Source organism: Bos javanicus, chromosome 8, assembly GCF_032452875.1.
Source record: "Bos javanicus breed banteng chromosome 8, ARS-OSU_banteng_1.0, whole genome shotgun sequence".
Classification (NCBI taxonomy): Eukaryota; Metazoa; Chordata; class Mammalia; order Artiodactyla; family Bovidae; genus Bos; species Bos javanicus.
The window spans coordinates 42,609,699-42,637,663 of NC_083875.1; the positions used below are offsets into that span (position 1 = coordinate 42,609,699).

General features: G+C 42.2%; 1 long non-coding RNA gene across 18 annotated transcripts in view; it reads left to right on the forward strand.

The window, feature by feature from the left end:
* Positions 1 to 27,965, forward strand: part of LOC133252648 (uncharacterized) — a 279,302-nt gene that overhangs the window by 227,884 nt on the left and 23,453 nt on the right. For 11 of the 18 annotated variants that reach the window (XR_009738022.1, XR_009738024.1, XR_009738026.1 and 8 more), the window contains 5 exons: positions 169 to 259; positions 2,814 to 3,044; positions 10,509 to 10,550; positions 11,177 to 11,318; positions 26,855 to 27,029. This is a non-coding gene — a long non-coding RNA (uncharacterized LOC133252648). Of the gene's footprint in view, positions 1 to 49; positions 260 to 2,813; positions 7,897 to 10,508; positions 10,551 to 11,176; positions 11,319 to 22,556; positions 22,717 to 22,924; positions 23,682 to 26,854; positions 27,030 to 27,965 lie in introns of those variants that run through there. The other 7 variants (XR_009738033.1, XR_009738031.1, XR_009738020.1 and 4 more) reach the window with 6 other exon arrangements.

Consider the following 27,965-nt stretch of genomic DNA (forward strand, 5'->3'; position numbering starts at 1 on the left):
TGTTATATATAATGATTACTTTCATTACTTGGTAAACTTTTTCTTCTAGATCCTTCAGGCCCCTCTAGCTGGAACTCTTGAAATAAAGGAACACCTATTAACAATTAATTATGGTTAGAGGATATGAATGGGGCTTGCCTCATAAAACTGGAATTTTTTTGCGAGTAGAACCACATAGGACACAAAAATATCTACAGATGGAGGAAACAGAAGAAACAAAGGCACAGATGTTTGAAGCTGCCTGGCACACTTCAGGATGGTGAGTAGCTCAGTGTAGCCCGGATACAAGATAAATGGGAGATATCAGCGGCAGGGGTGGGGGCAAAGAATTCTGTCTTGGTTCTATTTCCCATTGTTTGGAGTGGTTTTTTGAGGAAATACGTTAAGATGGGTCTGAGTGTGCTTCTGGCCCTGAGGTTGATTAGGGCTCAGCTATTGGCAAAAGAGGAGGCAACAGAATATCAGGGTATTTTCTAGTCTTAGTCTCCATGATGTAAAGTTTGGGCGTGTGTTTTTTTGCTTGTTTATCCTTTTATAAAATATTTTTAGTTGGAGGATAATTGCTTTACAATTTTGTGTTGGTTTCTGCCATATATCTGCCCCCACCAACCCCTGCTGTATCGCTGTATTCTTGATCTTAGTGTTTTTCTTCCACAGTTCAGTTCAGTTGCTCAGTTGTGTCCGACTCTTTGCGACCCCATGGACTGCAGCACACCAGGCCTCCCTGTCCATCACCAACTCCCAGAGTTAGTAAACTCATGTCCATTGAGTCGGTGATGACATCCAACCATCTCATCCTCTGTTGTCCCCTTCTCCTGCCTTCAATCTTTCCCAGCATCAGGGCCTTTTCCAATGAGTCAGTTCTTTGCATCAGGTGGCCAAAGTATTGGAGTTTCAGCTGCAACGTCAGTCCTTCCAGTGAATATTCAGGACTGATTTCCTTTAGGATGGACTGGTTGGATCTCCTTGCAGTCCAAGGGACTCTCAAGTCTTCTCCAACACCACAGTTCAAAAGCATCAATTCTTCAGCACCCAGCTTGCTTTATAGTCCAACTCTCACATCCATACATGACTACTGGAAAAACCATAGCCTTGACTAGACAGACCTTTGTTGGCAAAGTAATGTCTCTGCTTTTTAATATGCTATCTAGGTTGGTCATAACTTTCCTTCCAAGGAGCAAGCATCTTTTAATTTCATGGCTGCAGTCACCATCTGCAGTGATTTTGGAGCCCCCCGAAATAAAGTCTTCCACTGTTTCCCCATCTATATGCCATGAAGTGATGGGACCCAGATGTCATGACCTTAGTTTTCTAAATGTTGAGCTTTAAGCCAACTTTTCCCACTCTTCTCTGTCACTTTCATCAAGGGGCTCTTTAGTTCTTTGCTTTCTGCCATAAGGGTGGTGTCATCTGCATATCTGAGGTTATTGATATTTCTTCTGACAATCTTGATTCCAGCTTGTGCTTCATCCAGCCCAGCGTTTCTCATGATGTACTCTGCATATAAGTTAAATAAGCAGGGTGACAATATACAGCCTTGACGTACTCCTTTTCCTATTTGGAACCAGTCTGTTGTTCCATGTCCAGTTCTAACTGTTGCTTCCTGACCTGCATACAGATTTCTCAAGAGGCAGGTCAGGTGGTCCGGTATTCCCATCTCTTTAACAATTTTCCAGAGTTTGTGGTGATCCACACAGTCAAAGGCTTTGGAATAGTCAATAAAGCAGAAGTATTTGTTTTTCTTCCACACCTTCTCTTAATTTGGTATATACATTCAATGTCTTTGTCCTGGTTTTAATTCTCCCTGTGGTATCTCAGATTATAGAGTGAGATACTTGAGGGGTTCATCAGGTGCTGATCCTTTGAGAAAAGTGTTCTCCTTTGACTGCCTGTCTAGCTCTGTTGGTGGGCACTGTGGGTGGGCTTGGCTGGACCGTTATAATGAAGCAGCAAGAACTAGATGACTACAACCCAGTGTTCCACTTCTGAATTTCTGAATCAGCGATTGAGTCAAAAGGTGACTAATGAACAGTTAATCTGATGTTTTGCATTTATGGATTTCCATTTAAAAGGTGATGGCGCACAGACATTTTTTTCCTCCAGAAATCAAAGAGTTAACATAGAAATTAGATCTAGCTTCCTTTGTGGCTCAGACGGTAAAGTGTCTGCCTTCAATGCCAGAGACCCAGGTTCGATCCCTGGGTGGGGAAGATCCCCTGGAGAAGGAAACGGCAATCCACTCCAGCACTCTTGCCTGGAAAATCCCATGGACGGAGGAGCCTGATAGGCTACAGTCCATGGGGTCGCAAAGAGTCGGACACGACTGAGTGACTTCACTTCACTTCAGTTTTTACCAAGAAAGTTTACACTGATGGTCAAAACACCTGTTTTATTATATATTTAAATATTGATTAGTCTATTAATTTTCAATTTATAAGTTTTCAGAAACAAATCCAAATAGTCTACATGCTTCAAGGAAATTTTAAAATGCATGTTTATCTCTTCAAAATTGTAATTACTGTGAAAACTCTTTTTGCTGTTCCCCTTTTTGCTGTTCCCGCTATTTTGTAGTTATATCTAGTAGTCACATTTGGACAAAATATATAGGCTCCTCATTAATACTACTTGAAGATTTTATATTTAATTACATGTGTTGTCTGTTACTTCCAAGACTTTCTTGGGGCCACATTTTAGCACTCTAAAAATGAGCTGTGTACGTTGTAATCTCTGGACATTTCATGGAGCACTTTCCCTCCCAACCCCCACAAACCAAAAGCTGTTATTAAATTTACGCTGCTGCTTGGCCATTTTAGAATCAAGAAAGTGTGGGAAGTGCATGTGTGGAGGATGCAAGGCTTCGATTCTGCCAAAAGGAAAGAATGAGAACATGATAAATAAGGCAGAAGAATTGCTCTGACTGAAGATTTCAAAACTATACCTCCCTCTTCCTCTGATTTTGAACGTGGTTCCACATACATCTGACACCCAGAATTTGGAGATGACTTTTTCTGCAGTGCCTAAAGGAGCAACAAAAGATGGATCAGGTGCCTTACCATCACTTTATTTCCAATATTTTAAAATCAGTGTGGTAAGCTAACGATGTCAATTGTTACTGATGTTAGAGGGGGCATTTTTACCTAGAGATTAAGTATAAAACCTTGGAATGGTAAAATCTTTTTAAAAAATTTTCATTTTATATTGGAGCTATAGTTGATTAACAGTGCCTTAGTTTCAGGTGTACAGTCAGCAATACGTGTATCTCTTTGTTTTCAAATTCTTTTCCCATTTAGGATTTTACAGACTATTGAGCAGAGTTCCCTGTGCTATAGAGTAGATCATTGTTGGTTCTCTATTGTATATATAGCAGTGTGTATATGCTCTGATACTGTGTCCTGCATATCCACTGCCACTGTCCAGACTCCTGCCTCCTTCAAGTATCTCACTATCCTGCAGAGAATGTTCTGCCTCTCCTTCCTCCCATATTCTCCCTTCCAATAAGATCACCAATTTTATTTTTTAAAAAAGGTATGATATTAAAATTTTTAAATTTTTATTTCAATATTGTTGATTTATAATGTTTGTTTCAGGTGTACAGAAAAGTGATTCCGTTATATATATGTATACATATTCTTTTTTAGATTTTTTCCATTATAGGTTATTACAAGATATTGAGTATAGTTCTCTGTGCCATGCAGTTTATCTACTTTGTGCCTGTTTATTTTACATATAAATATGTATATATTTTAATCCCAAACTCCCAATGTATCCCTCTGCCCTACTTTTTCGTTTTGCTAACCATGAATTTGTTTCCAAGATCTGTGAGTCTGTTTCTGTGTTATAAATAAATTCATTTGTATCATTTTTTTTAGATTCTGTGTGTAAGCAATATCATACGATATTTGTCTCTTAACTTCACTTAGTATGATAATCTATAGGTCCATCCACGTTGCTGCAAATTGCATTACTTCATTTTTTTTATGGCCAAGTAATAGTATGCTGTATATATGCACCACATCTTCTCTAGCCATTCATCTGTTGATGCACATCTAGACCATGTCTTGGCTGTTGTGAATAGCGCTTCGATGAACACTGGGGGCATGTATCTTTTCAGATTATGGTTTTCTTCACCTATATGCCCCAGAATGGCATCGTTGGGTCATATGGTAGTTCTACTACTAGTTTTTTTTTTTTTAACTTAAAATTTTTTTTTCTGATGATGGCCATTCTGATTAGTGTGAGGTGATAGCTCATTGTAGTTTTGATTTGCATTCTCTAATAATTAGTGATGTTGAGCATCTTTTCATGTGCCTCTTAGCCAGCTGTATGGCATCTCTGGGGAAATGTCTATTTAGGTCTTCTGCTCATTTTTGGGGTTGGGTTTTTTGATATTGAGCTGCAAAAGCTGTTTGTATATTTTGGACATTAACCCCTTGGTCACATCATTTGCAAATATTTTATCAATTCTGTATATTTTCTTGTTTTTTTAATGATTTCCTTTGCTGTGCAAAATCTTACAAGCTTAGTTAAGTCCTGTTTATTTTTGTTTTTATTCCATTACTCTAGGAGACAGATCCAAAGGGATATTGCTGCAACTTATGTCAGAGTGTTCTGCCTATGTTTTCCTCAAAGAGTTTCATAGTATCAGGTCTTACATTTAGGTTTTTAATCTGTTTTATTTTTGTGTATGGTGTTAAAGAGTGTTCTCATTTCTGGGAATTTTAAAGATTGTCCATTCCTGTCAAATCCTCTAAGAACCTTCTTCCAACTTTGGGTCCAGAGTTTTGCTTGATAATACCTCAGCCTGATGATTATAATAAGTTCTTACACACTTCCTATCCCATTACTTTTGACCTCAGAATACTCACCTTTAAGCCAAGTTAAATTTTCTAGTTGCCATGGACAGGTAAGTTGCTTAATGTGCAGCAAAATATAGGAGATATTTGGGGGTCAGACAGACTGCAGTTCAAGTCTCACTTCTGCCATGTCTTAGATGTGCAACTGGTCATTACTCAACATATATAACCTTTATTCATTTATTCAAGTCATCCAAAAAATCACTGACGTAAATGAAGCTTGTACATACAGAATGTGCCAGCACTAGCCTGGACACGGAGTGTACATTGTGAAACACACTGATATATTTCCTGCTTTCCAAGAGCTTAGTTTCTGAAGATACATGAGAATGAGTTGCCAGTGACCATCCAGAGGCTAAGTTCTCTGATAGGGATAGCCCAGGCTTGGAAATGAGGCACATTGTGTAGGCAAAACTTTTAGGGAAATTACGTCAAGAAGGAAATGGCAACCCACTCCAGTACTCTTGCCTGGAAAATTCCATGGATGGAGGAGCCTGGTGCAGGCTACAGTCCATGGGGTCACAAACAGTCGGACTCGACTGAGCAACTTCACTTTCACTTTCATATATGAAGAATGACTGGGGGTAGTCAGATGTTCAGGAATAATCATGAGTACCTTGACACTCCTAGGTTGTTGGGTTATAACGCGAAACAGAAACAGTGAATATAACACACCAAGAGTGCATCTGACAGGTCAGTACTGAGTCAGAAAGCAAATACAGACTAGGTACCATCGTAGACAATGGAGATGCAAAAATGAGTAGGATACTGTCTTTGTCCTCTTGGGTCTCAGCGGCCCGAGGTCCACCCCTAGCTGTGTAGGCGGCCTCTATTACTGCTCTCGTCCCCACTGTATTGTGCTTGCCTGCTCCCATGTCTTGAGACCACCAGTGTCGCAAAGTCAGGAATGCTTCCGTCATAGATACTGCGGTATCTTCAATGCTGAGCAGTGCCTCGTGGACCTTTATAGTCATCTTACCCCCATAGCAGATGGGGCTGGGTCCCTGTTACATCATTTCTCCCTTACTTTTTCAGCTTACACCTGCCCAACTTTTAACTCCTCTCCCTGGAAGCTTTTATTTGCCTGAAGCTTTTCTCTGTCTGATTAGGTCCACTCAGTTCGCATATGAGTGCAGGAAAATTTAAGCGCCACCCCAGCAGCTCTCAGTGGCATGGGATATATAGTTGGTATAGAAAACCTCAGCTTCCAGCGCCTGGGATGACTCTGAGGCATGTCTTCTACACTGGCTCCATGTTCTCCCTAGAGGATTTAGATCCAGTTACCCCAGAGCAATAACTCAATGGATAATTTACACTCCCTTCTTTATCTTTGGAGATGGAAATGGCAACCCACTCCAGTAATCTTGCCTGGAGAATTCCTCAAACAGAGGAGCCTGGCAGGCTACATGGGGTTGCAAAGAGTCAGGCATGACTGAGCAACTGTCACTCACTCACTTCTTATCTTTCTTTCTCCACTTCCTTACCAGTGATTCCAGGGATTTCCATAGCTCCCAAAGAAACTACTTACATTTGAATCTGCCCAGTCCGCATCTCTTCAAGAGAGATAAGCTTCATCTAAATTATTTCATCTGATTGATGATTGTCATTTATAACTTTATTGTTACTTCTGTCTCAGGTATTCCTTTGGAAAAGGTGTATGGATTCATTACATATTCTAATGTATTATCTATAGATTATAAGATTAAGTCAAGCATCTATCTGTGGATACTTTTTAAGTTGATCTGTCTTTATACTTAGAAATGTCTCTTAATAGTAAACATCCCTGGTGACTCGGATGGTAAAGAATCTGTCTGCAATGCAGGAGACCTGTGTTCAATCCCTGGGTTGGGGAGATCCCCTGGAGAAGGGAATGGCTACCGACTCCAGTGTTCTTGCCTGGATAATTCCATGGACAAAAGAACCCAGCATGCTACAGTCCATGGGGTCACAAACAGTCAGACACAACTGACCAACTATCACTCATTCCCTCAAGGTCTCTCCAGCTGCCAAGTCTCTCTCCTGTATTTAGGGAATTCTGCCTAAAAAGAGCCCATCTCGCATGATAGGAATGGAAAATGTCAGATACTTTTGTGGCCACAAGTGGGCACATGACCTGGGCATTGACCATCAGATTTATCCATTTCTACTCTCTCTAAATTGGAAGCAAATGTCATAGAGAAGTAGGAAAGGCCTAGAGTTGATTCTGTTGAGAGATGGGAGCAGAGACAACAATTCAAATGGTACCTTCCAACACCCAGTGTTGGTGGTGGCACATGGCAGGACCCAAGACCTCCAGCACGCCTGCACCCACACAATGTCACTTGAAGATTTTTGAGCATTGCTCCTTCCCTGGCAGTTTCTGAGCCTGGCTCTCCAGTCCTCCCAGAGATCCTTTGATCTCTCCAGTATCTTCCATAAAAAAAATTCTTTCTTGCCAACATGTCAAGGTTGGTTTCTATAGCTTGTAACTAAGAATGGTGTCTGTCAGGATAGAGCCAGGAAAACAGTCTTCTGCATATTTCAGGCAGATGGGATTTAATGTAGATAATTGGTTAAAAGGGTGATGGAAAATCTGGCAAGAAATGGAGAAACAAAGGAAGCTGCAGGTCAGTAATAGCTGGAAGCTGCTATCTCCACCAGGGTTGGAGGGACAGGGGAGGAAGGGAACCCATTGCCTGACAGGAGCTAGAACCACACAGGGATGCCTGGAGAGGGGACCAGTGGGATCCGGGATCTGGAAACTCATAGGAAGGAAGGGTGAGAGGGAGAGAAAGAAAAATCTGATCGTCTTTCTGTTTCTCTCTCTCCAACTTTATACCGTGAAAGTGAAAGTGAAGTCGCTCAGTCGTGTCCAACTCTTTGTGACCACATGGACTGTAGCCTATGAGGCTCCTCTGTCCATGGGATTTTCCAGGCAAGAGTGCTGGAGTGGATTGCCATTTCCTTCTCCAGGGAATCTTACCAACCCAGGGATCGAACCGGGGTCTCCCGCATTGCAGGCAGACACTTTACCATCTAAGCCACCAGGGAAGCCCAATTAACTGTAAGTAACTACCTGAAGCTAGAGGGCAAGGGAGCCTGTAGTACACAGCAGAATAGAGGATGAGCCAGAAATAGATCTGAAAGCCAACAGGCAGTTGACATGCCCATGTCCTAGAAGTCCAAATACTGTAATTAAAAAAAATTTTTATTAAGAGTAACAAATTGCTTTGCCATGCTGTGTTAGTTTATGCTGTACAGAGAGGAGAATCATCTATATGATGTATAGATATATCCCCTCCCTCTTGAATCTCCCTCCTACCCCCATCCCATTGCCATGGAGCACCAAGCTGACCTCGCTGTTCTATACAGCAGCTTCCCACTAGCTATCTATTTTGCACATGGTAGTGTATATATATATATAGGAGAAGGCACTGGCACCCCACTCCAGTACTTTTGCCTGGAAAATCCCATGGACGGAGGAGCCTGGTGGGCTGCAGTCCATGGGGTCGCCAAGAGTCGGACACAACTGAGCGACTCCACTTTCACTTTTCACTTTCCTGCATTGGAGAAGGAAATGGCAACCCACTCCAGTGTTCTTGCTTGGAGAATCCCAGGGACAGGAGAGCCAGGGGGCTGCCATCTATGGGGTTGCACAGAGTCGGACACGACTGAAGCGACTTATATATGTTAATCCTAATCTCCCAATTCGTCCTCCCTCCCCTTCCCCCAACACCCTTTGTCCAAATCTCCATTCTCTACGTCTGCATCTCTATTCCTGCCCTGGAGATAGGTTCACCTGTACCATTTTTCTAGATTCCACATGTATGCATTAATATACAATATTTGTTTTTCTCTGACTTCCCTCACCCTATATGAGAGATTCTGGGTTCATCCACATCTCTGCAAATGACCCACTTTCATTCCTTTTTTGGCTGAATGTGTGAAAAGAACAACCAAGCAGAGGGCTGGGATTTAATCTTGTGCTTTCCTAACTTTTCAAAAAATAGGGAAAGAAGAGAATTTCCCTTAAGCTGAAGCACCAGAGAGAGAGAACGAAAATGAGGCAAGAGTAGGGCCCTGGATGTTACGGCTCTGAAGCAATCAACTCTGCCAGACTTCTGACTGGACTTCTACCAACTAGATCTGTGAATTATTCATCAAGTCTAGACAGGAGACTCAGAGCGCTTATCCAGGAGCTTTGGGTATCATAGCTTCTAAGCCAGGCTATTCCCTGGGTAACATGGGTTATTAAGTGAGGATAACAGTGCTTGCCAACTTTCACTGGGCAAGGTGAGGAGCAGCGAATAATGAGGATTTTTAAATACTTGGCAAAATAGAGAAATGAGTCGCAGCACGAATCTTAATTGATAACTTAGAGACAAGCGCATTCGCTCTCACAGTTTGAACTGATGGTGTTGTCCTAGATGAATTCGGTGAATAAATGGAATGTAATCTCTTTGTTACTGGCAGTGCATACGAGGAAACAAAGGTCTGGGTTTGGATTTGTGAGAAGGAACTTGGTATATAGAGGCAAAGCTTCTGAGCTCATGCCAACACAGAATGAGCACATTACAAATATTTGTTCCTTTCTTCTGTCCCCTTTTTTATCATAGCTCTAATCTAGAGGGCAAAAAAGGGAGAAAGTGGAAATACTTTCTAGAAAATGATTTTTTTAGAAACCCCAAACTCAATATTCCTGCTTATTATTGAAAAAAAACCCAAACTCAGTATTCCTGCTTATTGTTGAAAACACCAAAAATCCACGGGCATTGTAAATCAAAGACCATTTACTTAGGATTTCAGACATTCTTTTAAAAAAAAAATCATCTGCACTTACTTTGTTTCTTAAAAAATCCTCATTTACCATGGCTGCTGTAAAACGCCTATGGATTTCTATTTTGTGTGGGGTTTCATTCTCAGCGGGTGTCTGGTGTTTCTGTGACCCAAGCAAGGAGTGAGTCCCTGTGACTTTACCACACTCTTTCTTCTGGACACAGATGGAAATGTGATCACTTCAAGGCCCATTGCAAAGGAGCTGGGTCTCTGCCACAGGTCAGCAGCAGTCAGGAGGGTTGCCAAGAGACGGTACAAAACATAAGACCCCTACATCTCCCTCCGGGCTTCTGGAGCAGCCTTCTCCGGCTCAGCTGCTGGGATTTCAGTTCCTTCACTGAAATCCAAACACATCTGTCCCCAGGACAGGAAAGTGCTTATTAAATGACTTCCTCCATGCTGGCTAACCTTGTTTTTTATTCAGCCTTTGAAGACAGTGTGAGGCCTGAGTGAAAAGGGGGCCATTTCAGGAATGGAGGCAAACCCCAGGGATGGGTCACTGGAGTGGAAGCGTGCCAGCCAGCATTGATACCTGTGGGGCAGCCATTAGAGTACTCACCGCTTGGCTTGTCTTTGAAACATCAGCTGCAGCTCAGATAATATCAGATCTCCCTTACGCTTCACCCTTGCATGGGCAACCTGCACGCCTTCTCTCTCGTTCTTCTGATTGTTCATGGGCACAGTCCTTTTAATCTGTTTAATATCATAGCACAACAGAAATATTTATCACTTCATTTATGTGTCAGTTAGGTGTCTTCAAATATCGATTTTGTCATGACTTTCTGTTTTGGAAAGTATGATTTCAACCCAAAATGTAATCTTTTTTTTGTGAATATATAGGAAGGATGGTAGTGTCAAGCCAAGGTGGTGGAGGTCAAAAAGGTAAGTCTTCCCCATCAATTTTTAGAATTAGGTTGCCCTGCAGGGCCCTATTCCAGACAGGCCAAGAACCTTCCCGGGATGGGGAAGATCCATGTTCAGGGTCCTTGGGTTAGAATGCTCAGGGGGGCAGCTCTTCTCTTCCTCCCATTGTTTCCAGTGGTGCTTACCCCACAGTGGACCCCTAACCCTGAGGCTTCTCGTGGAGGCTGGTGCTCTGGGGCCCAGCAGCAGCCATCGCTCCCCTTGAGTCTATCTCACCCACTCAGTCATTTACCATGGTACCTGAATGGCCATCGTTGCAATGTCCTATTCTTTCAGGGCTATTTTAAACATATTTCCTTATTCCTTTTAGTATTAAATTCCTCATTCCAAACAGAATGCTACGTCCATTCACTTCCTATTGTGGTAAAGAGTTATCTCACATCCTTTATCCTTCCTCTGCCCTTCCAGTTTGTTACACTACAGTTTTCATTCTTCTGCAGTTTCTGACTTTGGAATAGTCACTATTGAGCAAGACACCTACTATTATTATGTTTCCTTTCTTATTCACTTATTATTTTGTCCTAGAGCTGATAAATTACTTATGTTTTAAAAACTACTTAGTTTTCTCTGTGTGTGTTTTACAGTTTCCCAGCCCTCACTCCAGTACTCTTGCCTGGAAAATTCCATGGACGGAGGCGACAGGTGGCTTCAGTCTGTGGGATTGCACAGAGTCAGACATGACTTCACTTTCACTTTCAGCCCCTCTATGAGCCCATAAGATTCAAGGTATGAATTTTTTATCGGACTGTAATTGCTTTATAATGCTGTTAGTCTATGCTGTACAATGAAGTGAATCAGCTATACGTATAATATAGCCCCTCCCTCTTAGATCTCCCTCCCACTCCCCATCACGCCTATCTAGGTCACCACAGAGCACTGAGCTGAGCTCCCTGTGCTGTATAGCAGGTTCCCATTAGCTGTCTATTTTACACACTGTAGCACATTTATGTCAATCCCTGTTTCCCAGTTCATCCCAACCCCATGTCCACACATCCATTCTCTACATGTGCGTCTCTATTCCTGCCTTAAGTGACTAAGCACACCAGGACAGTACCATTTTTCTAGATTCCACATCAATGCAGTAGTATACAGTATTTGTTTTTCTCTTTCTGATTTACTTCACTCTGTATAACAGGCTCCAGGTCCATCCATATCTCTACAAATTACCCAAGTTTGTTCCTTTTAATGGCTGAGGAATATTCCATTGTATATATGTACCACCTCTTCCCCATCCACATGTGTTGATGGATATTTAGGTTGTTTCCATGTCTGAGATATTGTAAATAATGCTGCAATGAACATTGGAGTGCATATGTCTTTTTTTTTTAATTTATTTTTTATTGAAGGATAATTGCTTTACAGAATTTTGTCGTTTTCTGTCAAACCTCAACATAAATCAGCTGTAGGTATACTTATATCCCCTCCCTTTGGACCTCCTTACCATCTCCTTCCCCATCCCACCCCTCTAAGTTGATACAGAGCCCCTGTTTGAGTTTCCTGAGCCATACAGCAAATTCCTGTTGCTATCTATTTTACATATGGTAATGCAAGTCTCCATGTTACTCTTTCCATACATCTCACCCTCTCCTCCCCTCTCCCCATGTCCATAAGTCTATTCTCTATGTCTGTTTCTCCACTGCTGCCCTATAAATAAATCCTTCAGTACCATTTTTCTAGATTCTGTATATGTGCATTAGAATGTGATATTTCTCTTTCTCTTTCTAACTCACTTCACTCTGTATAATAAGTTCTAGGTTCATCCACCTCATCAGAACTGACTCAAATGCATTACTTTTTGTGGCTGAGAAATATTCCATTCTGTATATGTAGCACAACTTCTTTATCCATTCATTTGTCGATGGACATCTAGGTTGCTATCGTCCTAGGACATCTATATAGCATCTAGGACATGCTATTGTTCTAGGACATCTAGGTTCCATGTTCTAGCTATTGTAAATAGTGCTGCAATGAACAATGGGATACATGTGTCCTTTTCAATTTTGGTTTCCTCGGGGTATATGCCTAGGAGTGGGATTGCTGGCTTATATGATGGTTTCAGTTCTAGTTTTTTAAGGAATCTCCATACCGTCTTTCATAGTGACTGTATCAATTTACACTCCCACCAACAGTGCAAGAGCATTCCCTTTTCTCCACACCCTCTCCAGCATTTGTTTGTAGACTTTTTGATGAGGGCCATTCTGACCAGTGTGAGGTGATATCTCATTGTAGTTTTGATTTGCATTTCTCTACTAATGAGTGATGTTGAGCATCTTTTCATGTGCTTTTTAGCCATCTGTATGTCTTCTTCAGAGAGATGTCTGTTTAGGTCTTTTTCCCACTTTTTGATTGGGTTGTTTGTTTTTCTGGCATTGAGTTGTATGAGCTGTTTGTATATTTTGGAAATTAATCCTTTGTCAGTTGTTTCATTTGCTATTATTTTCTCCCATCCTGAGGGTTGTCTTTTCACCTTGCTTATAGTTTCCTTTGCTGTGCAAAAACTTTTAAGTTTAATCAGGTCCCACTTGTTTACTTTTGTTTTTATTTCTTATACTCTATGAGGTGGGTCACAGAGGATCTTGCTTTGATTTATGTCATCAAGTATTCTGCTTATGTTTTCCTCTAAGAGTTTTATAGTTTCTGGTCTTTCATTTAGGTCTTTAATCCATTTTGGGTTTATCTTTGTGTATGGTCCTAGGATGTGTTCTAATTTCATTCTTTTACATGTAGCTGTCCAGTTGCCCCAGCACCATTTATTGAAGAGGCTGTCTTTGCCTCATTGTATATTCTTGCCTCCTTTGTCAAAAACAAGGTAGTCATAGGTGCATGAGTTTATTTCTGGGCTTTCTATCTTGTTCCAGTGGCCTATATTTCTGTCTTTGTGCCAGTACCATACTGTCTTGATGACTGTAGCTTTGTAATATAACCTGAAGTCAGGAAGGTTGATTCCTCCAGCTCCATTCTTCTTTCTCAACACTGCTTTGGCTATTTGGGGTCTTTTGTGTTTCCATATGAATTGTGAAATTTTTTGTTCTAGCTCTGTGAAAAATGCCATTGGTAATTTAATAGAGATATACCTGTAGCCTACCAGGCTCCTCTGTCCATGGGATTTTCCAGGCAATAGTCCTGGAGTGGATTGCCATTTCCTTCTCCAGGGGATCTTCCCAACCCAAGAATCGAACCGGGGTCTCCCGCATTGTAGACACTTTACCATCTGAGCCACCAGGGAAGCTTCCAATTTAATAGAGATTGCATTGAATCTGTAGATTGAGTTTGGTAATATAGTCATTTTCACAATATTGATTCTTCCTATCCAGGAACATAGACTATCTCTCCATCTGTTTATGTCATCTTTGATTTCTTCAATCAGTGTCTTATAATTTTCTGTGTACAGTTCTTTTGTCTCCTTAGGTAAGTTTATTCCTTATTATTTCTTTTTGTTGCAGTGGTGAATGGGATTGATTTCTTAATTTCTCTTTTTTTCATTGTTAGTATATAGAAATGTAAATGATTTTTGTGTAATGATTTTGTATCCTGCAACTTTGCTAAATTCACTGATTAGCTGTAGTAATTTTCTGATACTAGCATATGTCTTTTTGAATTAGGGTCTTCTCAGGGTATGTGACCAGTGGGGTCATACGGTAGCTCCATTTTTAGTTTTAAAAGAAACCCTCATGCTGTTCTCCATAGAGGCTGTATCAATTTACATCACCATCATCCGTGCAGGAGGGTTCCCTTTTCTCTATACCCTCTCTAGCATTCTTTGTTTGTAGATGTTTTTAATGATGGTCATTTTAACTGGGTGTGAGGGGATATTGAAAGGTTGTTGCTGAACCACAAAAGACACCAGGATTCTTGGCCTCCAGAGGAGAAGAATTCAATCTGGGGCCAGAGATGAGGCTTGACTGCTCAGAGCTTTTGTGTAATAAAGTTTTATTAAAGTATAAAAGAGATAGAGAAAGCTTCTGACATAGACATCGGAAGGGGGCAGAATGAGTGCCCCCCTGCTAATCTTTAGATGAATGTTACATAGCTACCAGCAATCTGCTAATTAAAGAAAGGAAATGTCTCAAAATTCAGAGAATGGCACCAGGCCCCTCACCCACAACGTGCATTTTGAGAATGTTGTGGCCATGCATTCCAGGAAAAAAACTCACTCAGAAGGACAATGCAGATAGTGGAGTGCAGTTTATTACACTGGCGGACCCAAGGCAGAGTCTCCTGTTAGCCAAGGACCCCAACAGGTTTTTGTGAAAACCTTTTATACCCTAAGTGTATGTGCTCAAACCCATCTCCCCAAATTCTCTGAAACTAGTCTGAACAAAGGAAAAGAGAAATACAATAAAAGTTAACCTATGATTCATATGCCTTAAACCCATGATTCATATGCCTTAAGCCTAGGTAGTTAACAGTGGACTATTATCAATAGGCCTGTGGTCATGGAGAAGGCAGTGGCACCCCACTCCAGTACTCTTGCCTGGAGAATCCCATGGATGGAGGAGCCTGGAAGGCTGCAGTCCATGGGGTCGCTGAGAGTTGGACATCACTGAGCAACTTCACTTTCACTTTTCACTTTCCTGCATTGGAGAAGGAAATGGCAACCCACTCCAGTGTTCTTGCCTGGAGAATCCCAGGGACGGGGGAGCCTGGTGGGCTGCCATCTATGGGGTCGCACAGGGTCAGACACGACTGAAGTGACTTAGCAGCAGCTTAGCATACCCCAATAAGCATAGTAGAATTTATAATTCTATTTGGTTACACAGATAATTAGGGTATTCTTTTAGGTGACAGAGAGTCTAGGTAAAAGCCCTGGGGCTCTTCCATCCGGGGGGTCTAGTTTCCCAGTTGGTATGTCATTTCCATAGATAGTGGGCATATAGCTCAAAGTCCACAGTCTGGCCCAAGATGGAGTCCTGCTTTCAAGATGGAGCCTGTTCTGTCTGTTTCCTCCTTCATTCCCCCTCTTGATGCTCTTAACTCATAGTATGAGCATTATTCATAGGGATATATTGCACCCTGGCTCTCTGACTGCCAATTTGGGAGAACGACACCAACCTTTAGGTTACAAAGTTCATAATACTTTGTAAAATGCAGAGTCCACAAAGCAGAACTATCAAAGTAACTATAACAATGGTAAATATAGTTTTCTACCAATCACCCTTCACCCAAGATAGGACTGAAGTCCAAAAAGGAATGTTTTCATTTGATGTTGCTTTTACCTGGTTTTTCATGTCATCTAGAGCAGCTGATACATTGCCAGATAAATCAGGAATATATACACAACATTCAACCTTAATTATAGCAACAGGTCCCTCCTTGAGCAGCTGTGAGCATGTCCAAAGCCATTCTATTTTGAATTACTGCTTCTCTCATTTGTATTTGTTCTTCATTTAAGGCTTGGATGGCTTTAGCACTTTCTAGGAGGGCCTGTTTTGTGAAATTAGTCAAGGCTTCTACTGTAATCATAATATCTGTTGTCCCTATAGAAGGTACGAATAAGGCAGCAATATACTCATACCACTGAAACACAGACTTTGTCCACCTAGCACGTAAATAAGGTAGATTTACCGGGGCTTGTTGTAGGTTAGGTTTTATGCTGCCATGGGCAAAAGCGAATCCCAGTGTGCATCGGCCTACCCAGCTGGTTGGTAACCAAGGCCAAAGGTTAAGCCCACAAAGCCATTGTGTTCCATTGGGCGCCACCCAGCAGATTCCAGGGTATATTTCCAATCAGAGCCGGGCCAATGGATGGACTGGTTGGGGTGGTATGTGACTTCGAATGTTTGTTTACATGGTTCAGGGGATAGATACCCCATATATTTTAGTTCTTTGGGGTCTAATGGACGGTCACCTACCCTTTGTTCTTTTGTTCCCAGCATATAGCAGCGGGAGTAATTAATTGACCCTTTTCTGGGGTCATCCAGAGATATTCATCCCAGACTTGGTAGAATTGTTCAACATACCTAGAGGCCTGTCCTCCTTTGCTGGTCAGGGAGCTTTCCCCTTTTTGTTCTTTAAATATGAGGTATAGGCTTTTGTTACGTCTATGAAACTGGTGTTTACATCAAATGTAGCCCCATGACCCGAATCTAATGACTGTAGGTCTGGCTTACACCAAGAAAGCAAGGAGAGATTATGATTGACAAGAGGAAGGAAAGTCTCTTTTTGTTGTCCCAGAAAAGAGCAGAGTGGTTTAAAAATCTCCTTGGCAGAGCGGTGACACCAACCAAGGAAGCCCATCCATCACAGACAGAGGCATAGCCCCACATACCCAGCAGTTGGAGGTGTTGTGGAAGTCCACGTAGGAATGTGTCCATGAAATGAAAACATTGTCCTGAGTTGAAACAGAAGTTTAATTCAAAATCACGTTGATGAGGCCAAGCAGCAGGAATTGATTATGCGGCTTCATCCTGAAGAGGCTCGTCTGGGATCTTCTTTTCCGTCTTCTTCTTAAGGATGATCTTAGTCTCTCGAGGGTCAGTAGGGTCCCTCTGCTCAGTCCACTCAGCATTTTCTGGGTCTGCGTGGTATGTTCTCTTCATGTGGTGGATCCAGAGAGTGACACCTGCAACTTTAACTGCCGTAGGGGTGGTTAGAACAACAGTGTATGGACCCTTCCAATGTGGGGCCAAGGAGTTGTGTTTCCAGCCCTTGACCCATACCTGATCCCTGGGCACAAATTCATGAATCTGTTCCCCAAGGAGGAATGACAGCCTTTCTTGTACAAACTTAGTTACCTGATTTATTACCTTACCCAGTTGTTCCAACTGCTGTGAAATCTCATCTCCCCTTACCTGAGGCAAATTTGTTGACACCTATTTTATTATGGGAGGGGACCTCCCATACACCATTTCATATGGAGAATAGCCATGGGACCATGGGGTCATCCTGAGTCTGAGCAGTAGTCATCAGATACAAGTCCACCCAGGAGCAGTCAGTCTCTATGATCCACTTGAAGAGTGTCTCTTTAAGTTGGTACCTTCCACATCCCAAAACTCTGGGGCCCATATGCTATGTGTAATTTCCACTTGATGTTTAAAGTTTTGCTTACTTATACTAAATCAGCTATGAAAGCTGGGCCATTGTCCAATCCAATGCTGATAGGAAATCCAAATCTGGAAATTATCTCCCTAAGCAGGCACTGGGTTACTCTGATGCTCTTTCAGTCCGGGTAGGAAAAGCTTCTACCCATCCCTAGAACATACATACCATGACCAGCAGGTAACGGTAGTGTCGATGAGGCTTCATTTCAGTGAAGTCCACTTCCAGGTGTTCAAAGGGCAGCGTGCCTTTTAGCTGAGTCCCCAGAAGTTTCTGTCTGTGTTGAGAGGCAGCACTGACCTGTGAGCAGACAGTGCAGTTCTGAGATTCTGTCCTGCATAGAGAAGAGAGGCAGGGAACCAAAAATATTTTCAGATTAGCTCTTCCAGTTTCTCATGGCCTAGGTGGGTCGCTTGGTGTGTTTGACTTACCAGAGTGGGTGCCAGCTCCTCTGGTACCAATAATTTGCCACGTGGCAATTCCCACCATCACTTTTCAGTCTTGATGGCCCCTTCTGCTTTGGCTAGTCGGTTTTGGGCTTCAGTGTATTTTGGATAGTCCAGCGTTAGCTCAGGCAGCTCTGCCAATATGAGAGCTTTAACAGGGGCTTCACTTGTCACTCTCAAGCCCTCGGCTGCTTGTTTAATGGTCTTATCTGCCAGTCTGTTTCCCCAAGCCCGGAGGTATCCTTTTTTCTATGTCCTCGGCAGTGTATGATGGCAACCCTTTCTGGTTCCCAGGCAGCATCTAATAGGGTCTTAATTTCTTCCTTATTTTTAATATGTTCTTCACTAGCTGTCAAAAGGCCTCTCTCCTTATATAGACCCCTGTGTACATGTAGTGTGGCAAAAGCATACCTGGAGTCTGTGTAAATGTTTGTCTTCTTGCCTTTTGACAGCTGGAGGGCCCGAACTAGAGCATATAGTTCAGCCCATTGAGCAGACCAGTGTGATGGCAGAGAGCTAACCTCAACGATGGTTTCTTCCATGACTACTGCATATCCCAACAATCACTGTCCTTGTTTCAGCAGGCTGGTGCCCTTGGTGTACAGGACCAAATTTGGGTCCAGGATTGGCTGGTCTCTCAAGTCAGGGCTGTGGGCATATTTCCTTGCCATCATGTGAGGGCCCACCTTCTTCCACAGGAAGGAGAGTGGCCAGATTCAGGGCCTGACAAGACTCAATAGTAACATGGGGGTTCTCACATAACAGTCCCTGGTATTGAGTAATCTGGGATGTCGACAGCCATTTATGGGGGTCCCCTCGCAGAAGAGCGTTGACCTCATGCAGGACTTTTACCATCAAATCTTGGCCCAAAGTCAGCTTGGTTGCCTCCCAGACCAGTAAGCCAACTGCAGCAACTTCCCATAAGCATCCCAGCCACCCGGTGGCAACATTGTACTGCCATTTTGGGAGATAAGCCACGGGTCTGTCCCGTGTCCCATAGCCACCTTGTCCATTTCAGTCACGTAAAGAGTAAACGGCTTAGCAAGGTCTGGCAGGCCCAAGGTGGGTGCTGATGTAATTGTACTGGGTTTGAGTTCTATTACCAGTGGGACTTGTTTTGCAAGCCTGGTGGGGAGGGGGGGTTGTATTCCACCCAGACCTCAGGGAATTGTTAACTCTCTCTCTCTCAACTGTTTAGCCCATCCAGTTTCCCTTCTGGGAGATCGTGCAACCTCCATTCATCCTGAGAGGTTACCGAGAGGAAGAATAAATAGGTGGTTGAGCCCACGCGAAGAGTGGGTCTTTCGCGGGGGGAAGGGAGGAAGGTCACTTGTGCCCCCAATTTAGACAGCAAGTCTCTTCCCAACAAAGGTATTGGGCATTCAGGGATGTATAAAAATTAATGAGTAACTTGGTGTCCCCCCATCTGACATTTTTGGGGTAGGCTTGAGACACAGAGGCTGCATTTATCACCATCTGAGACCCAGCAGCCTCTGGATCTATTGGCGTATAAAGTCTACAGGCCTCGCACAGTCTTTCGTAGAATTCAGAGGGTGATTCACTTTCCCTTTGAATCACTTTGGAGGGTTTTGCCCTCCTTATAGGTTTTCAGGCCCCCCTCTCGAGACCTTGTAAAATAGCCACCCGATCTCTCTCCAGGTGGCCCCTCCCTTCCTCTGTGTTACAGTCCCAGTTGGGGCTCTCATCGGGGGTGGCTAGTTCTGCCCACGGCTGCAGGTTTGCAGTACCCTCAGGTGCCATTTCTCTTAACCATTTTCTGGCCTCAGTTAGGATCCTGTGTCTTTCCTCAGTGCTCAAAAGGGAGACTAGTAGTTGGATTATGTCATCCCAGGTAGTGTGGTGGGTTTGAAAAATAATCTCCATTAGCCTAATCATGGCTTGTGGCTCCTCCGAGTATGGTGGAGTGTGCCTCTGCCAGTTTAATATATCTGTAGAGGAAAATGGATGGTAATAAATAATAGGCTACAAGGGGCAGATGGTAGTGCCCACATGCTTTCTGAACTGGAGGCTGTTGTAGCTCTCTGAGGGGCATCTGTAATGGGGTTCTTTCCCCCTGTTCCTTGGCAGAGCACAGCCTCTGTCTAATTCCTATGTTTTCTTCCCCCTTTCCATCAATACTCACCAGGAAAGGTGGATACGATCTATGAGGTCCAGCTGAGGTGGAATCCTGGGGGCGTTGACCAGAGGTCTCCATCGCTGGGATCAGAGCCTGCCGAAATGATGGCTCTACGATCTCCGGGAGAGCTGGTGGAGGAGCAGCAGCTGCTGCAGGGACTTCACCTGGCCCTGCACTGGGCATTAAGGTGGCCTCTGGTCCTGGCGGAGCACTGGGAGGCAGGCGCGTCATTATCCAGTATAGGGGAGGAGTCAGGTCATCCCCGTCCAAATCTTGTTGAATTTCTTTTTTATTTATTCAGTCAATTTTTGTGCCATTAATATTTTTCGCTTTGCCTTCTGGATATAGAACCTCATCCAAGGAAGAGGGTCTTGAGCTAACCCTAGCCATGAGTCAATATATGGATATTGATCCGGGTGTCCTGGCTCTCCTGTGACTACTGTATAGACTGCTTCCACTGTTTTTGAGTTCATGGTGTTCTCTGGTGGCCATCCTACTCCCATAGGGGGCCATTCGACCTCACAGAGTATGTGGAGGCGATTAGGCATCATCTTCACCCCATAGTCTCCTCCAAATCCCTTCTTTAAATTTTTAATCCTGCACTCCAATACAGTTGCCTTACATTCACTTCCCCCAGCTTGCTTATCTTCTCGGACCTTCTTCTACTTTTCCTTTTCATTCTGTCTATGAAGTTCTTAGTACCCTATGTTCTTCTGATATTTCCACTCAATGAAACACTTAAATTACCATTCTGCTTCCTTCCTAATTGGGGTGAGAAGAGCCTTACCTGCCAGATCCCAGAGGGAGAAGGGGGATTGGTGTGTCTTTACCTGCTGGTCAGCACGACTGAACCAGAACACCACATGGTCCAAGACTGTTTCTCCCTTAACTTTTTAAAGTCCATTCTGCCTTGGTGGGCTTGATCAGGTGTAGATGAAAACACAGATGGGTTAAATATCCCATGTCCCAGGCCGTCTCCAAAAAAGCCAATTCATACTCCTTCTTCTTCTAGCCTGACAATTCTGAGGGGGTCAAGAATTTCACAGCAGATGGGATACCTCCTTGGGGAGGGCAGAATATGAGCACACAAAGACCAAGTTTCTTCTCCTAATAATCCCCTGGTGATTGCTTGGTAATAATTTTCTGCCAGATGGCATGGACACCACCTCCTAAATAACATTCACGAATTTCCTTCCTAAGCCCTAACACGCTTGTCAACCTGTGTACCAGGCCATCACCACCACCTGCCTATTCTAGGCTCCTGTGGGTCCATGCCTCTTCTAGTCCTTCCCAGGGCGGTGATCAGGCCCCCTCTTCCACCCTGCTGGGTGGGTTCCTCCTCACCTGAGTGCTCAGTTCCCCTGCTGCCATCCACTACTGCTAACGTTAAAGGTCCAGGCGCTGAGAAACAGAATCCTTCCAGAAAGGTGAGGCGCCTTCCTCCTCTAGAAGATCCAAGCCACAAGGCTTCTGAGTAGTCCCAAGTGGGACTTGTCTCCTCAAACTGAATTTCCCAGCCAATGCACCAAATGTTGTAGCCATGCATTCCGGGAAACAAACTCACTCAGAAGGACAATGCAGATAGTGGAGTGCAGTTTATTACACCGGTGAACCCAAGGCAGAGTCTCCTCTTAGCCAAGGACCCTGACCAGTTTTTGTGAAAAACTTTATATACCCTAAGTGTACGTGCTCAAATCCACCTCCCCAAATTCTCAGAAACTAGTCTGAACAAAGGAAAAGAAAGATACAATTAAAGTCAACCCGTGATTCGTATACCTTAAGCCTAAGTAGTTAACAGTGGACAATCATCAATAGGCCTGTGGTCATACCCCAATAAGCATTATAAAATTTATGATTCTATTTGGTTACACAGATAATTAGGGTATTCTTTTAGGTGACAGAGAGTCTAGGTATGAGCCCTGGGTTGGGGGAGGGGGTCTGGTTTTCCAGTTGGTATGTCATTTTCATAGACATATTCATGGGCATATAGCTCAAAGTCCACAGTCTGGCCCAAGATGGAGTCCTGTTTTCAAGATGGAGCCTGTTCTGGCTGTTTCCTCAAGATAACCCTGGCACCAGGTGGTCATCCTGGGCCATAAAATGATTGACATAAATCTTGAAGAAAGGCAGATTTCCATACAAATATATAGTTTCATTAACATAGATTAGGAGAACAATGTATGAGTGTAACATACTGGTTTGTCAAGTCTTCTGCCCATTTTTTGATTGAGTTTCTTTTTTTTTTCTTTTGAGATTAATCTCTTGTCAGTCACTTCATTTGAAAATATTTTCTTCCATTCTGAAATAACTATGAGGTAAGTACATTATGACCCAATTTTATAGATAGAAAACATGAAGCACAGGGAGGCTATCTGCCTGACCACAGTGGCAGAGGAAGGATTTGAACCCGGCCAGTCTGGCTTCTGCATCCACATCCCCAACTCCAGCAATACAGCCTTTGGAAAAAACTTCTAAACAAGCGAACCAACCAGATAAACAGTTGGTAAATGTTTTTTTAATAGAGCTCTTTCTCCGGTATGTCCCTGTCCTCTCATATTCATCTGGATTGCTTACTTACTACAGCTGTCTCTGCTGTCATAGTAGGGTTTATTTTTACTATTTTCTGGGGAATTTCCTATATCTCCTTTCTGTATTGATTCTTTGTTTTCTGGATATCATTTCTTCTTTCTTGGTGAATCTTATTGCTTTAGTGGGAAGTAAGGAGATCCAACCAGTCAACCCTAAAGGAAATCAACCCAGAATACTCATTGGAAGGAAAGTTGCTGTAGCTCCCCAACACTTTGGCCACCCAATGGAAAAGACCTTGATGCTGGGAAAAATTGAAAGAATGGGGGTGGCAGATGGTGAGATGGCTAGATAGCATTACCAATTTGATGGACTTGAATTTGAGCAAATTCCTGGACATAGTGGAGGACAGAGGAGCCTTGCATGCTGCAGTCCATGAGGTTGCAAAGAGTTGGATACAACTTAGCTGCTAAATAATAAGACCTTTAGAAGACTTGAGAAAAGGTACATGGGAGAGAAATACTTTCTAGATCTTAAATGTCAGAAAATGTTTGTATTCTAGTTTGATAGCACTGGATATGGTGTTCACCGCCCTCTTATTCTAGTTTATCTGTGACTTGTTTTTTTCCCTTTCTTTTTTACTATCTTCCTGATATTCTAAAATTTACAACTTGGTGGGTATTTTCTCATTTATTGTGCTGGGTGCTCAATAGGACTTTTCTGCATGTCTAAAAAATGTTCTTGTAATATTCCTTTTGACATTTTTCTCTTCTGCATTGTTACCATAGGATGTTGGGCCTCTTGATTTAAACCTTCTAGTTTAACCTTGTTTTCTATTTTTAAAAAAATTTGAGATATTTTATTTTCCATATATATATAAACATATAAATATATTTTTATCCATGTAATTTTAAATTTAAATAAAAATTTATATTTTTAAAACACTTTATTATGCTAATAAAAGTGTCTGCTTATTCCTTTTTCTTCATAGTGTTGTAGCCAAGGACCCTGACCAGTTTTTGTGAAAACTTTATATACCCTAAGTGTATGTGCTCAAAGCCACCTCCCCAAATTCTCTGAAACTAGTCTGAACAAAGGAAAAGAAAGATACAATCAAAGTTAACCCATGATTCATATGCCTTAAACCTGTGATTCATATGCCTTAAGCCTCAGTAGTTAACAATGGACAATCATCAATAGGCCTGTGGTCATACCCCAATAAGCATAATAGAATTTATGATTCTATTTGGTTACTCAGATAATTAGGGTATTCTTTTAGGTGATGGAGAGTCTAGGTACAAGTCCTGGGGCTCTTCCATCCGGGGGGTCTGGTTTTCCAGTTAGTATATCGTTTCCATAGATACAGGGCATATAGCTCAAAGTCCGCAGTCTGGCCCAAGATGGAGCCTGTTCTGTCTGTTTCCTCCTCCAAATAGTATCCTGACCTTGTTTTAACAATAGCTTATCTTCTCTTTCTGAGGTCATTAAGTATAATTCTATTAAAGTTTTCTTCTTTTTAGTGTGCTGTCTCTTTTGAGTTTTCTTTCTTCCTTGCTTCCATTTTGATGTCTCTGTCTTTTACGTCAGAATCTTTCTTCAACTGTCAAGTAATCATTGGTTTTCTGTACTAATTTTTTTTAAGGTTAGGTTAAAATAAATTCTGGATGCTCAATGTGCTTAGATTTGTTTTGTTGACTGTAAAGTGCACTGTAGAATAACTGGGTGATGAGTTGGCTTTTTAATTGAGAGATTTCTAAATGTCAGGTCCTACAGGATTTTCTCTAAGCATACAATGTATTTATTTATGTAAAATTGAAGTCTTGAGAAAACTTGAGACAATTTCTATTATGGCAGCACAAACAAATTCAGTGTGAGATATGTGGTTCCTAAAACATCTCCTGCTCTGTCTGCAACTTCAACTCTGTCTCCCCACTATATTCCTTATCAAATTCTTCCTCACTACTAAATTCTTACTCATCTTAAGGTAGAGCTGTTTGGTTCTTGCTGACCTACGTCCTCAGAATTCTCTTTCTACCCCTAGTCAGCTTTATAAATTATTTTCCTACAGGAAGGCAGTCTAACCAATAGAAGAATTATTCTTCAGTTTCTGCCACATACTGAAACATCAACTGTTGAGGTGAAAAATCTAATAGTTACATGATAGCTATTATAACAGAGAAGGCAATGGCACCCTACTCCAGTACTCCTGCCTGGAAAATCCCATGGACGGAGGAGCCCAGTGGGCTGCCGTCCGTGGGGTCACTGGGAGTCAGACACGACTGAGCGACTTCACTTCCACTTTTCACTTTCATGCATTGGAGAAGGAAATGGCAACCCACTCCAGTGTTCTTGCCTGGAGAATCCCAGGGACAGGGGAGCCTGATGGGCTGCCATCTATGGGGTCCCACAGAGTTGGACACGACTGAAGTGACTTAGCAGCAACTTAGCAGCAGCTATTATAAACCTGACTTCTGGATTGATGCCAACTTATATATAACCCTTACTTCTGTATAACATGTAATCACTGCATGTAGATCCATTCTACTCATTAAGATAATTACATACATATTAATTACATTTATCTTGATGTACATTCATCTCCTTTTTCAGTGATTCTGCTGAAACCACATGTTTATTTATCCTCTTGATGATTGAGATTTTTTACATATTGGAACAGTCACACTAGGCTGTCCTGGATAGGACTTTCAATTCAACGCTCTGAACCTCTCAACAATACATTTGCCAGGAATTCCTCCCCCAGTCCTCAAGATCTAGAAACACAGTAGTGATGGACATAGCTGGATCCTTAAACATGATTTCCTTCATGTGGAATCAAATACTTGATTTTCTGGTGTTATTATAACTAGACCTCCTAGCAGCATTTAATACACTGGATTGCTTTTTGCTTCTTAAAGTTTCCCTTGATACCACATTTTCCTGGTTGTGTTTCTATCTCCTATCACACTAGCCACTCTTCCCTCTCCTCCTTTATTAGGTTGACCTCCTCAAGGTCAAGAGTACTCCAGGATCCTGTTTACTCACCCCATCTCTACTGTCTATCAGGTCTCTTTAGGTGATTCCATCTAGTTCATATTTTTACACTAATGACTCCATGCATATTTCTTCAATTCTGTTGTATCTCCAGACTTCCCTGGTGGCTCAATGGTAAAGCATCATCCTGCCAATGCGGGAGACTCGGGTTCCATCTCTGGGTTGGGAAGATCCCCTGGAGAAGGAAATGGCAGCCCACTCCAGTATGCTTGCCTGGAAAATCCCATGGACAGAGGAGCCTAGCAGGCTACAGTCCATGGAGTCACAAAAGCCACACACAATTAAACAACATATTGTATTTTCATGACTCCTGACTCTAGTTGCCTACTCTCAGATCTTTATACAGATGTTCAATAGACATCCAGTGCTTAGCATGACGACTATCGAACTCCAGAGCCACTGCTATCTGTACACATCTTAACTAACCCTTATATCTCTCTTTCTTTCTTCCCATTTTAGAAAATGGCACCAACATCCAGCCACTTGCTCAAGCTCCAAATCTGACAATTACCCTTGAAATTCTTTCACTTAACCCACAAAAGCCATTTATCTATAAATACTATTGATTCTACTCCCATAAATGTCTTAAATCCGTCCAATCTTCTGTATTTTCTTGACTCTTACCTTAAAGAGATCATAGTATTTCTTCTAGACTACCACAGTAGCTTCTTACCTGGGATACCTGCTTCCAGCCTTGTACAGAGCAATCCTGGTAAACTTTTAGAGGCATAAATCAGACCCTGCTACTGCTTGAAATCCTCCAAAAGTCTATGATTTACAGAACCATACATGTTCTCACTTGTCTATCAATCCTTCATTTGGTTCCTCACAACACAAGCTCATTCCTTCCTCAGAGTCTTTGAACCAGCCCTTCTTCTGCCTGGGAGCTTCTCTCATTTTTACAGGGCACATTCAATAATCTCAAGTAAAAAGTCGCCTCCTCAGAGAATCCTTCATAGGGGACCCACCTAGACTGCTCATTCAATCACTTTCTTTACCATCAGCCTATTTTTAATTCTTTGGGTAACACTTATCACTGTCTGATATTTTTCTTTCTTGTCCAGCCCCCACCACTTCTTGAGAAAAGTGACCTCATCTGTCTCATTCAACTTGTTTCATTAGTACCTGGATCTACAAACACACACACAAAAATCACTCAATGCCTATTTGTTGAATGGATGAACAGATGGATGAAAGGCATCTTAGAGGTCAGCTAGTCCAACCTCTTCACTTTTAGAGGTAAGAAACCAGACAGAAAAGCAACTTGCTAAAGGTGCTTATTGTTATCTTGCTATTTGGCTTACTTTTTAAAATTTGTTCATTGTTTTAGTGACCTCAGCCACATCCCAAAGCAACTATCTTTAATTACACTCTTGGCTCTACCAATTTCATCTGTTTATCATCTCACCCTAGGGCCATATCTTATTAGCATTACCCCACCTGAGGGTGCTTTGGACAGGAGCCAACTGTATGTTCTATTGTCAGCTGCCATTCACACAGGTCATAATTTCCTGGGGCAGTCATAAGCTTTGTTTATAAACTTGGGGAACTGACTTTTTAGATGTTTTCTCCTGCTGATCCACTAAAATCCCACCTTCTTACCAAACTAAATACTTGATAGTTTCTGTGTATAGGGTAGAATTATAAATCTAGCATGTTCACAGGGTAATTATGGTTTGGTAGAAAGAGCTTTGCCTTGGGAAACCTGGATTTTCTCCATTTCTATTACTAGAAGTTGTCTGAGTTTAAGCAAGCCCTTAACACTCTAAGCTTCAATCTCGTAGCCTGTCCAGCTTTGCTGTGAGCAGGGAAACAATAAAAATGACAACAAAACCCAAACAACCAACAGCCAACTGTCTCACTTCCTCCCTCTCTTCCCTTATTTGGAATAATAAGTATGAACATTCACTTTACAAGGATTAAGGGAATTCATTAATAATCCAGTTAGTTGGATTGAATCAACTCATGAACGTGAAAACATTTTGCTAAGTGTACAATGCAATGCAGCCACAAGGCATTCAGTGTAAGGGATTGCTTACATCAATCAGTTTCTAATGTTTTAAAAACACAGCCCTCAGTAATTGTGATTTTTGGTTAAGTCCCTGTTTGTTACATGTTAGACTTTCAAAACAGCAGTCTTCTTATCCAATATATTTCGAATACTTTCAATTACTT